The sequence below is a fragment of the Sceloporus undulatus genome, chromosome 1 (genome assembly GCF_019175285.1).
Source record: "Sceloporus undulatus isolate JIND9_A2432 ecotype Alabama chromosome 1, SceUnd_v1.1, whole genome shotgun sequence".
Taxonomy (NCBI): Eukaryota; Metazoa; Chordata; class Lepidosauria; order Squamata; family Phrynosomatidae; genus Sceloporus; species Sceloporus undulatus.
This window is the reverse complement of record NC_056522.1, coordinates 62,175,642-62,188,419: the sequence shown is the minus strand read 5'-3', so window position 1 is coordinate 62,188,419 and position 12,778 is coordinate 62,175,642.

Below are 12,778 nucleotides of genomic sequence, written 5' to 3'. Positions count from 1 at the left end.
TTAAACGTCTTTGGGAGAAAGTCCAACAGTGGGCTGATTTTTATCCATTTTCAAATTTGTTCTTTCTTCTGGCTCAACGCACCCCGCTATGGCAAAAACAGAATATGAGAAAATCATGATCTCTGCCAATGAATGCGCCCGAAAGCATTGTTCTCCATCTTCAACTCAGTTGCTTAAACCTCCCGCGCCTCCTGGCTCTGCATCTTTTCGCTCCAATGAATTTGCTAAATTGTCGTCTCTAAATGACCACCATGTCGTCGCTAGGAATATCCCTTCTATTTCTCTTCCTGCTCACAATCTTCTTTCGCCTCCCCTCAAAGAATTTTCCTGTGTTTTCCTCCTGCGTCTTTGGATAACTAGCTACACTCCTGAACTCTTGCAAACCTGCAACCTTTCCCTGAGATCCAATTCGACCCATTCCTACTCGTCGTGTAATCTCTATCGCTCCTTCTTTTCTCCCCTCGCGTCGCCATATCGTCAATCTCGGCTGCTCTCTAGCAGGCTCCCTTCGCCGTCGCTTCAAACATGCTCTCATTTCCCCAATTCTGAAAAACCTTCTCTGACCCTCCCTCTTTGTCTAGCTATTGCCGATTCCTCTCTCCGCTTTTTCTAAAGTTTTTGAACGGTTGTTTATTCTCCGCTGTCTGGATTTCTTGAAGCAACTCCTCTTGATCCCTTTCAGTCTGGTTTCCCTTCCGCCAAAGGCATTCCACATAGACAGCTCTCACTATGAATCGCAAAATGACCTTTTACAGGGCCAATCTAAATGGACCTTGAACAACTACTGTTTCTCATCCTTCTTGATTGTCCTGCAGCCTTTGAAACCGTTGATCACTGTCGCCCTAATTGACATACGCGCTGACTGGGTTTCTCAGACTCTGTTCGAGCGGGTTGAGATCGTATTTGTCAGACAGATCTTTTGGCAGTGGTTGCAGAAGGCAACTTCCTGCTTCCTGTTCCCTATCGGTTGGAGTCCCCCAGGCTCTGTTTCTGGGTCCCTTCTGTTTCTCTCTACAACACTGTCATTGTTAAAAACGCAAGCAGCGTTTTGGTTTTTTTTCCTACCATCCTGTATGCCGATGACACCCATTGTAATCTTTCCACCCCTGACCTTCTCCAAGCTTTGAACAGCAAGTCTCGTCTTGCCTCACACTGGTCTCGCAGTGGATGATCCAGCGGCGTTTGAAGCTCAACATGTCCAAGACAGAGCTTGCTTGTCTTTCCTCCTAAGTCCGCCCTTCAACACGCCTTTGCTGTCTCTGTGGGACACCATTTCTAGTCACCCAGTCCAGCAAGCCCGCAGTCGTGGTTTTTTCTTTGACTCTTCTCTTCGTGTATCCCTGCAGAAATCCAGCACACAACCCAAGGCTTTAAGTCTTTTTGTACAAATAGGCCAAATGCCGCCGATCTCTCTGCTCTACTTTCTACTGCAAGATCCTGTCCATGCCCATAGTGGTCCACGACTTGATGACTGTAATGTCCTCCTGGCTGGCCTTCCCTCTTTCTCCACCTTCTTCTTTAGTTTCTGTCCAGCATTCAGCTGCACGCATTATCACACCTCCTCCGCCCACCACTGTGACAGATCTCTCCTGTTGCATCCTTCACTGCTTCCCCCGTCCCTTTCCTCATTCAGTATACTCCTGCTGGCGACGTTAAAGCCCTCCAGGGGCTGGGCCCCGCCTTACTTATCAAACCTTCTTCTCCTCAACCTTCCCACTCGGTAGGCCCTTCCGTTCTAGTGATTCAAGTCTGCTGTCACCAGCCCAGGATTTTTCCCACTCCTCCCATCTAGTAGTCCCCCGTTTCAACTCGATCCCCTCAACTCCTGGAAAACCTTCTTCCCCGTAGCAAGAGCCATCAATTCTTTTAACCAGCTCCAAAACGAGTGAAAGACCATCGCTGTGCAGGGCAGCGTCCCCAGGCATTGCATAATTGTCACGTGCTATTTGTGTTCTTTTTGTTGCGTTTTATCAATCAGTTCCTGTATTGCTATGTTTTTATATATTATTATCCTACTAGAGAGGCCCCGTCCCCACCACCAACTATCCCTTGGTGTGCGTGTCTTTTTAGATTGTAAGCCTGAGGGCGGGAACCGCCAAGGAAAAAGAGTGTAGGGGAACAGCGCTGTGTAATTTACAGTCTTTATAAAATAAAGGTTAAAATAATAATAATAATAATAATAATAAGAATAATTGCCCGTGGAAAAACGGCAAGAGAAATGTAGAGAGCAAACAAGGACTTCTATTAACGTTGCAATCTCACCAAATCTCGGAGCACTTTGAGGAGAAAAAGTCTGTGTCATATCCTGGAACGAACTAGGATGCCCCCCCAAATTCCTGAAAATGACATCCTGCCACATGAAGGCCAGCAAAGATCAATCCAATTGGCAAAACGCGCTCTCGGAGCCAGCCCGTTCAATCTATGTGTAAACAAAGTTGTGTCTCGATCCAACTCTATTTCAATCTTCTCCAGGCATGATGCTCCAAAGGGGCTACAGCAGATCTCAAGAAGAAGATGGGCATTTACATAATACGCTACCGTAACTGATAGATAGCCGGTTTAACGTTAAGAGCCCGCATGAGGGTCCGCACGAAGACTCTAAGCTATCTAGTCTGAGAGTCTGCTTTTTGCTGACGATGCTGCCCTCGTTGCCCATACAGAAGCAGCTCGGCAGCGCCTACCATCTTGTTTTTGCAACAGCTCAGAGCTCTTTGACTGTAAGTCCACATCGGAAGAAAACAGAAGTTCTTTACCACTGGGCACCATCAGGAAGAACATACCATCCCCACATCCTGTAGCACATCTGTGCTTAAGTCCGTCCAGCAGTTCCAACTATCCTGGGAAGCATCATCTCCTCAGACACCAAGATTGATAAAGAGATGATCACAAGGACTGGCAAGCATATAGTGCATTCGGAAGGCTTCACAAAAGAGTCTTGAGTAACAACACTTGAGGCGAAGCACAAAAATCAGGGTGTATAGAGCCACTGTACGGTCCGATGCTCCTCTATGGGTCGGGAAACATGGGTCACCTTCGCCAACACTACTACTTACTCCTTGAAACACTGTTCATCAGCGCTGTTTTAGCCAATTCTAATATACACTTGGCTACGATGGACGAATGTTGCTTTCCTTGAGGGCAAGCAGGGATCACCAGCATTGAGGCCATGCTATTGAGGAAGCGCTATGCTGTGCGGGAAATGTTGGTAGATGAAGACCATTGCTTCCCAAAATAGTATTCTAAACGGTGAACTTGCCATGGGTCCAGACGTAAAGGGGCACCCCAAAGAAGAGATACAAGGACTCTCTGAAACAACATTTCAGGCTTGGCCAAATTGATCACCTACAATGGTGGCCCGGGCTTCCGCATCGTGAGGCATGTGAGACGCACTATCAAAATGCTGCAGTCTTTTGTCGAAAGCTCATGGCGAACAAGGTCTTGAAGAAAATTACAACAACCCTGAAACATCACCCAAGGAGGACTTCCGCTGCTTCTGCAAACCGGACCATATTTGTCCCGGATGGCCTTTTGTAGTCACCAACGCCTTGTACAAAGCGCCGGGATCGTCCTCCTGAATCGTCATTCGTGAAGCAAGCCAGAGAGAGAGAGAGATTGCTCCATCACAAAGTTTTCTGTTTTATTCTTCTGCAGTAAACAATAAAAACAATGCAAAATACTGTATAAAATTATACAGATGTGCAACACATACACATACAAGCAAAGTACCTGAAGTCTTCTGGTATTTGATAAGCATCACCCACTGTTAGTTTTAGATGCAAGTAGAAACTATTTATGCAAGTCGACGCATGTCCAACCTAACCAACGTTTGCATGGAAAATAGAAGTAGAGGCTGATTACGCTGCAGGGAACGGAACTCCAATGCCCCCTTTAAAATAATCCAACTTCTGAGCCAACTGGCTACCACCCAACATAAGGCAGCAGCTTACAGGCAAAAGTTATGGTGGCATTGGCGACAGGGCACTGACAGATGAAGGTTCAGTCCATTACCACCAGTAAGGTAATGGCAGTGAACAGGGTCCTATTACAACTCCTTGTTTATGGTACTTGCCTGGTGAAGACAGCTCAAGGTGCCCGCAATGCGCTGCGCCCCGGTGTCGCTAGGATTTCTATGATGTTGAATATGGCCACCTGCGTGGAGGATCACTTGTGGTCAGGCCATGGGTGCCATGTTCGTAAAGGTGAATGCAAAACAATAGCAGGTGGTAGGGTTAGCTTAGGACCCATATGGTGCCTACCAAGATGCAGCCAACATATTAATTTTTGTGGTATGGTGTAGAAATAATATTTCTTATTTCTGTAACTGCGTTGAAAGATTCACTTTGAAGTTGTTTACACATAGTGTAAATCAATAACGCAGCAGTTGGAAAGCATGCAAAGCAAGTAGATGTTTCAGTGTTTCACAACTTGTGGGCCCGAAACCACCTTTGGGGATCAACTACCCTTATAACACAAGGGTTGCCTAAGACTGTCGCAAAAACACATATTGCTGATGGTCTTTCTTCAGAACCTAAGGGCCATCCGTTGAAAGGTCACCACCAAAGAGGAACTTATTAAAGGGGTGCAGCATTAGAAAGTTGAGAACCACTAAGTAGGTAAATAGTACCACTCTGGGGAAAGGTAAACAGCGCCACATGATCACACGAAGTCGCCGGACAACCCTGGCCTTCGAGATTATCGACCGTCCCCAATGTCAGACAACAACGTGAAAACCTTGTCAATGAGGAATACCTGTACCTTAAATCAATCACAATAAATCAGATAGTACGCTAAAATGTAAATGCACAGAGTTAAAAACAAAAGGGACAACTACAGGACAGTGGAAAATAAAAACTCTGTTAAAAGTACTTGTAGATAATATAGAAAATGGTGGCACAGTTCTTGGAAGAGGACAATAGTGAGGTTTGTGATCTGTCCAAATATCAAGAAGATAATACAATCCTTCAATGGTGCAGAAAGTGTCAAGAGCAGTATTATGACAGTCTCACGTAAGCTAGGTGTTGTGGTTCAACATTCATGGATTCTGAATCAAATTCAACATAGTTTTACAGGCCTTTTAAAAGCTTAAGCAAAGCTGAAACATAGATACATTCTGCATCAGTGAAACACAAAACATAATGTGTCCTCTGTGTGTGTGTGTGTGTGTTTGGTGTGAGAGGAGAGAGAAGAGAGAGAGAGAGAGTGTCATTTCTGATAAGCCTGATTAGTCAGGAACAGATTTTTCTCTCAAGTGATTTTGAGTGCAAATGTTGTTAAAATCCTACTGCAACTGTTCAATACATAAAAATTAAAAGCAGCGTTTCTCCCTAGTAAGGCAGATGTGTCACAGCAAATACAGCAACACATTACTTGAAAATGAGTGGGCAGTTGCAAGGATTTAAATAAGAAACTATCCATTGGGTTTTCACTTTTAATCTACTGACAAGTATCACTTTGGGATGGCGTTTTCTTTTTTCTTTCCTGCTTCTTTTCGTTCTGTCTTGTCTTTAGGAAGTTTAAAAGGTTTCTGTGTAATAAAGAATTTTATTTGCTCCCACATGTCCCTGTTTCTTTTTCTCTTCGGCTCTTGAAATAAAACAAGAGCTGAGGGGATGTGATGAATTAACTGGCTGATTACGACTTTGCCGGCTGCCTTTACAACAAAACCTTTTTAAAGAGTGCTGTTCACTTGGTACAGTTTTGAGGAAGTCCTCTTGGGACGTGTGGGTGTGACTCTGATGTTTCAGGATAAAAACTAAAGTGATAACTGCCAGTAATAATTAACGTTTATTAGAAATTCGTAGCATTGTGATTACAAGGACTGCATTGCACACACCAAGCTGTGCACCTGATGGACACAAAAGAATTGACACAAGCTCTGTGGCAAGGGGAGAATTCTCCTCCCTCTCTAGAAGCAGGCAAATGAGACAATATACAAAATAGAATCTCTCACTCTTCACAGGCACTTTACTTCTGATTGCCAGCTACTCGTCTAAGGCCACACACTGACAATCCCCGACTGTAACATGGGGCTCCTCCCCTTATAGACATGTGCCATGCACGCACTTGTCCGAGCCTCTTCCTGCTGCGGGTGTTCATATTAAAGTTCCCCATGCAGTGCGACTTTGAAACTTTTTCAGCCACCTCCTTTACTCTGACAACAGCTCAATTGGCTGATTCCTCATGCCTCCTTTTGGGCACAAGGTAACCCCTGTCACCTTTGTCCATCTGGACATTTCCCCCAGGATCCATTCCTTGACATTTAATATTGGTGAATATTCACAGGTAACTGAGCCAGTGTGGTTTGAGCGTTGGGTGATGAGTCTGAAGACCAGGCTTTGAATTCCCTCTCAGATAGAGAAACCCAATGGGTGACCCTGCACAAGTCACACCCTCTCAGCCTTTGAAAAGCAAAATCACCTCTGAACAAATCTTGCCAAGAAAGCCCAATGATAGATTCACATTAGAGTAGCTCTAAGTTGGAAGTGACTTGAAGGTACACAACAACAGTTCATAAGGAGGGGGAAAAGCTAAATGGACACTTATATTTACTGGCAGTTTCTCCACAGGAATCAGCAGTTCTTATCTACTACATGGCAATGATTCATTCTTGAATATAACTTGATTCATTCACTAACAAGACAACTCAGTGATTCACAAACTAATGTAGATCAAAACCTATTGACACATCAGTGTCATCTTCTCTGTCTCATCTTACATCTGTACAAGAGCCATTCCTGCTGCGAAATTTTGTATCCCTCAAATTGGTAGCTGTTTTTCCTGTTTTCACCATGATTGCCTGAATAGTGCTGTAATTTAAGTGCTTTGTTGTTGTCTTGCATCTTGAGTTTTTGACTTAAGGCGACCCTAAGGAGACCCTATCACAAAGTTTTCTGGGCCTGAGAGTGACTGACTTGCCCAAGGTCACACAGTGGGTTTCCATGACTGAGTGAGAAATCAAACCCTGATTCCAGAGTCATAGTCCAATTCTCAAACCACTCCACCTTGCTGGCTCTCTTACCAAATATTTAATGGCCTAATCAGTGTAATGTAAGAATTTCACAGGCAGAACTCCACTATGGCTCCTCACTCACCATCCTCAGGATGTATGGTTGTGCTACGATAGCTTCCCTGAGAAGCCATTGTGTGGCTAGTGGGAGGGGGACTGGAGAAGTGTCTGGCTATGCCCCATAGCTAAATACAGACTGATTGCGCCCTCCCCTGAGATTCCCTAGGTAGATTATGTTTGCATTTGGTTATAGGTCATAGCCAGATGCTTATCTGATCTCCCATGCTTTCCCATGGAACATCATTCAGAATGGCTCTTGGAGCACAATGGTGAATGGGGCTGGAATGGGGGCTTGATCATTGTGGAGGGCAGAAGAGAATACCAACCTCTACAATAACACCCAAAAGGAAATAAAAAAGATAAAGAAAAAGAAAAGAAAGACACATGCAGGCTTAAGGTGGAGTTATACTTGCATATGTCACTAACAAGATGCTGGCCAGTATGTGTTTGGTTTCCCTCTTCTGTCTCCACCTGCACATTTTCTAGTTTTCAAACTGTGGTTTTCTTACAACTGTATATTATTATTATTATTATTATTATTATTATTATTATTATTATTATTGAAATCCTCTCAAGCTGTAATGTGTTTGTGCTGCCAAGATGCTAAAGGGAAAAGAAGCGGAAAAGGAAGAAAGTTGTGTCATACTAGCTGGTGTCTGCTGTTATGTTGATCTCATGTCAATGTTAAAATGTACTCATTTTACATTAGTTTAATACAACAACATTTACCTATTTAGGTATCAAATATAATAATTGAAGTATTTTTGTTGTTATTATTATTCTAATAACATAACTGCATTCAAACTGACGAATCGCTTTCCCCTATTGATCATATGCTCAACTTTATCCTGGTCTACATATAACAAAATGAGCAAGCTGATCCAGCATTGCTCTTCTAATGTTCTTTTTGTATCAATAGTTCATCTGTTTAATATCGTATATACTCAACTATAAGTTGACCTCATTTATAAGTTGAGGGCAGGTTTTAGGGCCAAAATTATGGATTTTGATATGACTCATGGATACGTCAGGAGTAAAATTTAGGGACATGTAACAAAGGATGTAAAGGATGATGCAAAGGAAAATGATCCCAAAGAACCTAGAAAATTCTGGCAGGCATAACTGTTTGTGCTCATCCTAAAGGCTGGATGGATGAGAGTGTAGAGGGGATGGCTCCTTTTTATATACAGTCTGCCCTTGCTTTACGTGGGGGATCCATTCCGGACTCCCCCGCGTAAAGCAAATACTGCACATGCTCAAGCCCCATTTAACTGAATGGGGCTCATGCATGCAGTGGCGTGGTGGGGCGCACCACATTAGTCGCAATGGGATGTGCCGCCCCTTGCGCCCTGCTGAAAGCTCCGTATAATGCGCCCGTGTGTGATGCGGGCACACTGTAAATATATATGAGTTAAAGTACAGTACTTACATTGACCCATGGATAAGTCGACTCAGGTTTTTTTGGGGTCAATTTTTTGATTAAAATTTCTAGACTTATACATGAGTATATACAGTATTTAAGATGAACCCAGACCATTACAAATTTGATGCTATGAGTCTAAATGCAATTGCTAGTATCAACTTTTCTGTTGTTAATTGCTATTAAATTGACTTAACCTTATACAGCAACCCTATGTTGAGACAGTGCTATTCCCGCACCAGGTGTTACCCAGTGCGGGGGGGGGGGGGGGGGTTCCGGGGGCGGGATTTCTGGTGGAGTTTCTGAGGGCAGGGTTTCTGAGGATGGCACCTATTCCCAAGGTGGCATGTCCTTTTCCTGATGAACAAATGATGGGACAGTGCAGGGGGACAGAACACATGTGGGGAGAATGGAGTAGAGCACGCAGGCCATCGATGAAGCAGCACATGGAAGGGGATGATGGAGCGATACGGGAAGACAAAGCAATGTGCAAGTGGGAGGAATGGAGTGGCACATGGTTGGGAATGATGGAGCAACAGGGGGGATGAAGTGGAACACAGGTGGGAGAAATGGAGGAGTGTGTGGCCAGGTGGGAGGAATGGAGCGGGGTGCTGGCAGACTAGTGTGCAGGATGGATGGAGCATGGGAGATGGTGCAGGAGGGCTGACTGGGTGTCTCCCCCTTCTGGGGTGTCACATGGTGCAGGCCACATGCAACCACTCCCAGTGATGCTACTGTGATGAGAGAATATCAAGACACCTTACATCAACAGCCCTGTTCAGGTCCTGCAAACTCAGGGCTTTGGTTCCCTTGGCTATGTCTATCCTGTTGTCTTCCTCTTTGCCTACTGCCGTCTACTTTGCTGAGCATTATCATGTATTCTTATGTGTCCTGTCATCTCATGATATTTCCAAAGTATGGTAGCCTTCTTATCTACTAAGTATCAACAAGAAAAGACACATTGAGTCAGTTGCTGAACTGCTTCAAAGGCTCTACTGCAATTGGGGCTAGTAATAGATTTGAGCCATAGAGTTCAAAAATAAATTATAATTTCTCTTAACAGAAATTTACCTGAGTGCTTTAGCCATGATTCTCTTAGAAGAAAGTAAATCAGCAATCCATCTTATACTAGGAAGCAAACCCCACTGAGCACAGTAGGACTAACTTTCAAATAGATTTTCAATGAAATGGGAATATGCTGTTAGTTATTAATGTCTGTAGAAGCAGGGCATAGGAGTTGCTGAACAACACAGAACCCTCTCCAAATTATCAAGTGGCTTCTTAAAAAAAATCTATCTTGAGCTATCTGTGGTAATCTTCTCATAGACTGTATTAAAAGAACAAGCTGTCTGCTTTCACTTAATTTATGCGTAAACTTGTTAATACCTGTTCATCTGTAAAAAGTAAGAACAATTGTTGTTAAGAAGAAAATACTGTTCTTGCAAAAATGAAACATGACTGGATGCAAGTTCTGACCCTCAGCTTTCAGGAGTTCTTAAATATTTCATTCAAAAAGGTATTATATTGTTTAAGTAATACACATCTGATGCCAAAATGAGCATTTCATTATATGATTATTAAAGACCACCAATATAAGCAATCACATTCAGACTAAATATAAAAGAGACAATGAGCTTACCATCTAATAAGTAGGGAGGCAGGATGTTTAGCTTGGAGAACAGAATATATGACTTGACTAGAATATATTCTTCCTTTCTAAGGCCACTGTCACATCTCATAAGAGTGACAGGAATGTTTTAGTTCAATTTCAGAATTTTACTACCATATGAGTCAAAATGTGGAAATTGGACTTTATATCAACAAGACAAAGTTTGTATTTTTTCATATGTTATTATTAGTAAGTAACATTAATTAATAAAGGTAATTTTTAAAAGGAAAAACTGGTCTTCCAAGTGCCAAAAACTACTTGGTGGTTTGATTCTCCATCTTACTGCACCTTTGCTAAACTAATTTAGTAGATCTGATTTCTGCCAAGATTACTTGAGATTGTTGTACTTTGGCCACATTATGAGAAGACATGACTCACTAGAAAATGTCATCTAAAGCTTGGTAAGGTAGAAGGCCATAGGAAAAGAGGAAGACTGCATTCCAGATAGATAGACTCAATCAAGAAAGCCATGGCCCTGAATCTTCAAGACCTAAGCAGGGCTGGTGATGGTAGGGTGGCTTGGAAGTCTCTCATTCATGGGATCACCATAAGTCAAAGTCAACTGGACAACAAATAAGGAAAACTACCAGCCATAAAGAGGTCACATCCTTTCCCCCATTTATCACATTTGCTCCAGACCATTGGTCAATCTAGGGCGGTACTGTCTTGCAAAGGTTCTTCAAGGACTCATGCAAAGAGTAGATAAAGTCTGGCCCTTGAGCCACATCTATCCCCTCAAGGCTGTTGTTGAAGCCCTCTGCACCTTCAGACTTTCAACTGGCCCTTTTGTGAGGGAGAGAAGAACTGCTGACTCTGATCCCCCACCCACCATTCCCTTCTCCTTTTGTGTCGTGTCTTTTTAGATTGTAAGCCTGAGGGCAGGGAACTGTCTATTATCCCCTCTGGTGTAAACCACCCAGATTCCCGGTGATTGGGCGGCATATAAATAAATCCTATTATTATTATATTATTATTATTATTATTATTATTATTATTATTATTATTATTATTATTATTATTATTATTTCCATGTTGCTAAAGAGCATGGGATATTCCCCTGGAGCCATGCCAAAGGAAAAGAGAGATTAGGGAAACAAGCCTTTTCTTTTAATGTAGGAATGAGCAGTCATGGTGGGACTTGGGGCCATGCCTGTCTCATTTCCAATCCCACCCTGTGAGCTGCTCTGATCCCTTCCTAGGAAACTGGGTGAGCAGATCATGTCTAGTTTTCTGGATATGGAGCTTTGGTGCAAAACAAACACAGGGAGAGCCTGCACCTTGTTTTAGGCCCTTGGTGGCTTCCAGAGGAGGAATGGATGAATGGATTTCTGTCTGTTTGGGGAAAGGTCTAAGTGGTCAGACACACAATCTAGGGGAAGGGGGCACTATTATAAGTCTTGACTTCAGCATGTTAATTGGTTTAGCATTATGTTGACATACACATTTTTAGGTAACATCCAAACAAAACCATTTTCAATACCACTTTATAATTAATCACTATTCTTCTCTCCTCCTCTGCCCCCAACAGAGTCTTTGGAGAGGATGACATGATTATTGACCCTCTGGAGATGCTTGGTAAAAGGACTGATTTCCAAATTCACATTTTACAGTGTCTTGGAGTCAAATGGATTAAAGAAGTAGCACATATAGGGATTCAGATTGGGTATTTATTTTAAAGCTTCCTGCAGAATAGTTTTCACTTTGCGCTTTAAAGAACAAGATTAGAATTATGCTATAAAACTGTTTGAGGAAAGCAGTTGTTGTGTGTGTTTTTTTAATGTGACATTTTAAATATAAAGACTTAGGATCTTATCACACTTGGTGAATCCTGCTCAGAAACGGGATTTTAGGAGTAAAAAACCCCCGCAAATGTGGGATGATTTTCAGACACGTTTTTCCCAAACAGAAATAATGTGGAAAAAAGTAAATGGAAAATGGAGGGAAATGACACTGAAAGAAAAAAAATGACATGGAAGTAAAAAGGTGTCATTTTTGTCGACTTTCCATTCACTTTATTTTCATGTTATTTCTGTTTGGGAGAAATGTCGTCTAAAAACCTTCTGCATTTGTGGTTTTTTCTATGTTTAAATCCCATTTCTGAGTGGGATTCATCTAGTGTAATAATGTCTTAGGAGTACAAAATATTTAACTGCATAAAGAAATAATTTCCTGAAATATATATTTGTAATGTATTCATACAAGATTCTTTGCTCTTGGCAGAGCAAAGAATTAGCAAGAGGACCTAGTAATTTGAAAACTCCATAAGTTGATTTCCAATTGTCGACAAAGGAAACATGAACTCAGTGGAATTCTAGTTCCAAAAAACTGAGGCCTCAAACAAGACAAGATGGCCTAATTTTATAGTCAATTACTTCTCTTTCCCTCTGCAAAGAGCCTTTTCTATAAGGGCTCCGAGTTTGTGGAATAGCCTTCCCAAGGACATCCGCCTGGCGACCTCACTACAGGTATTCAAGAAAGCGATTAAAACTGAGCTTTTCTGCCAAGCTTACCATGATATGATATAATTTACTGACTGACATGTTCCCTGAAAGAGATGCTGTTCTATTCTCTGATTGTATTGTTAACTGGTAATTTAACTGATAATTGTTATTGATATGCTGAG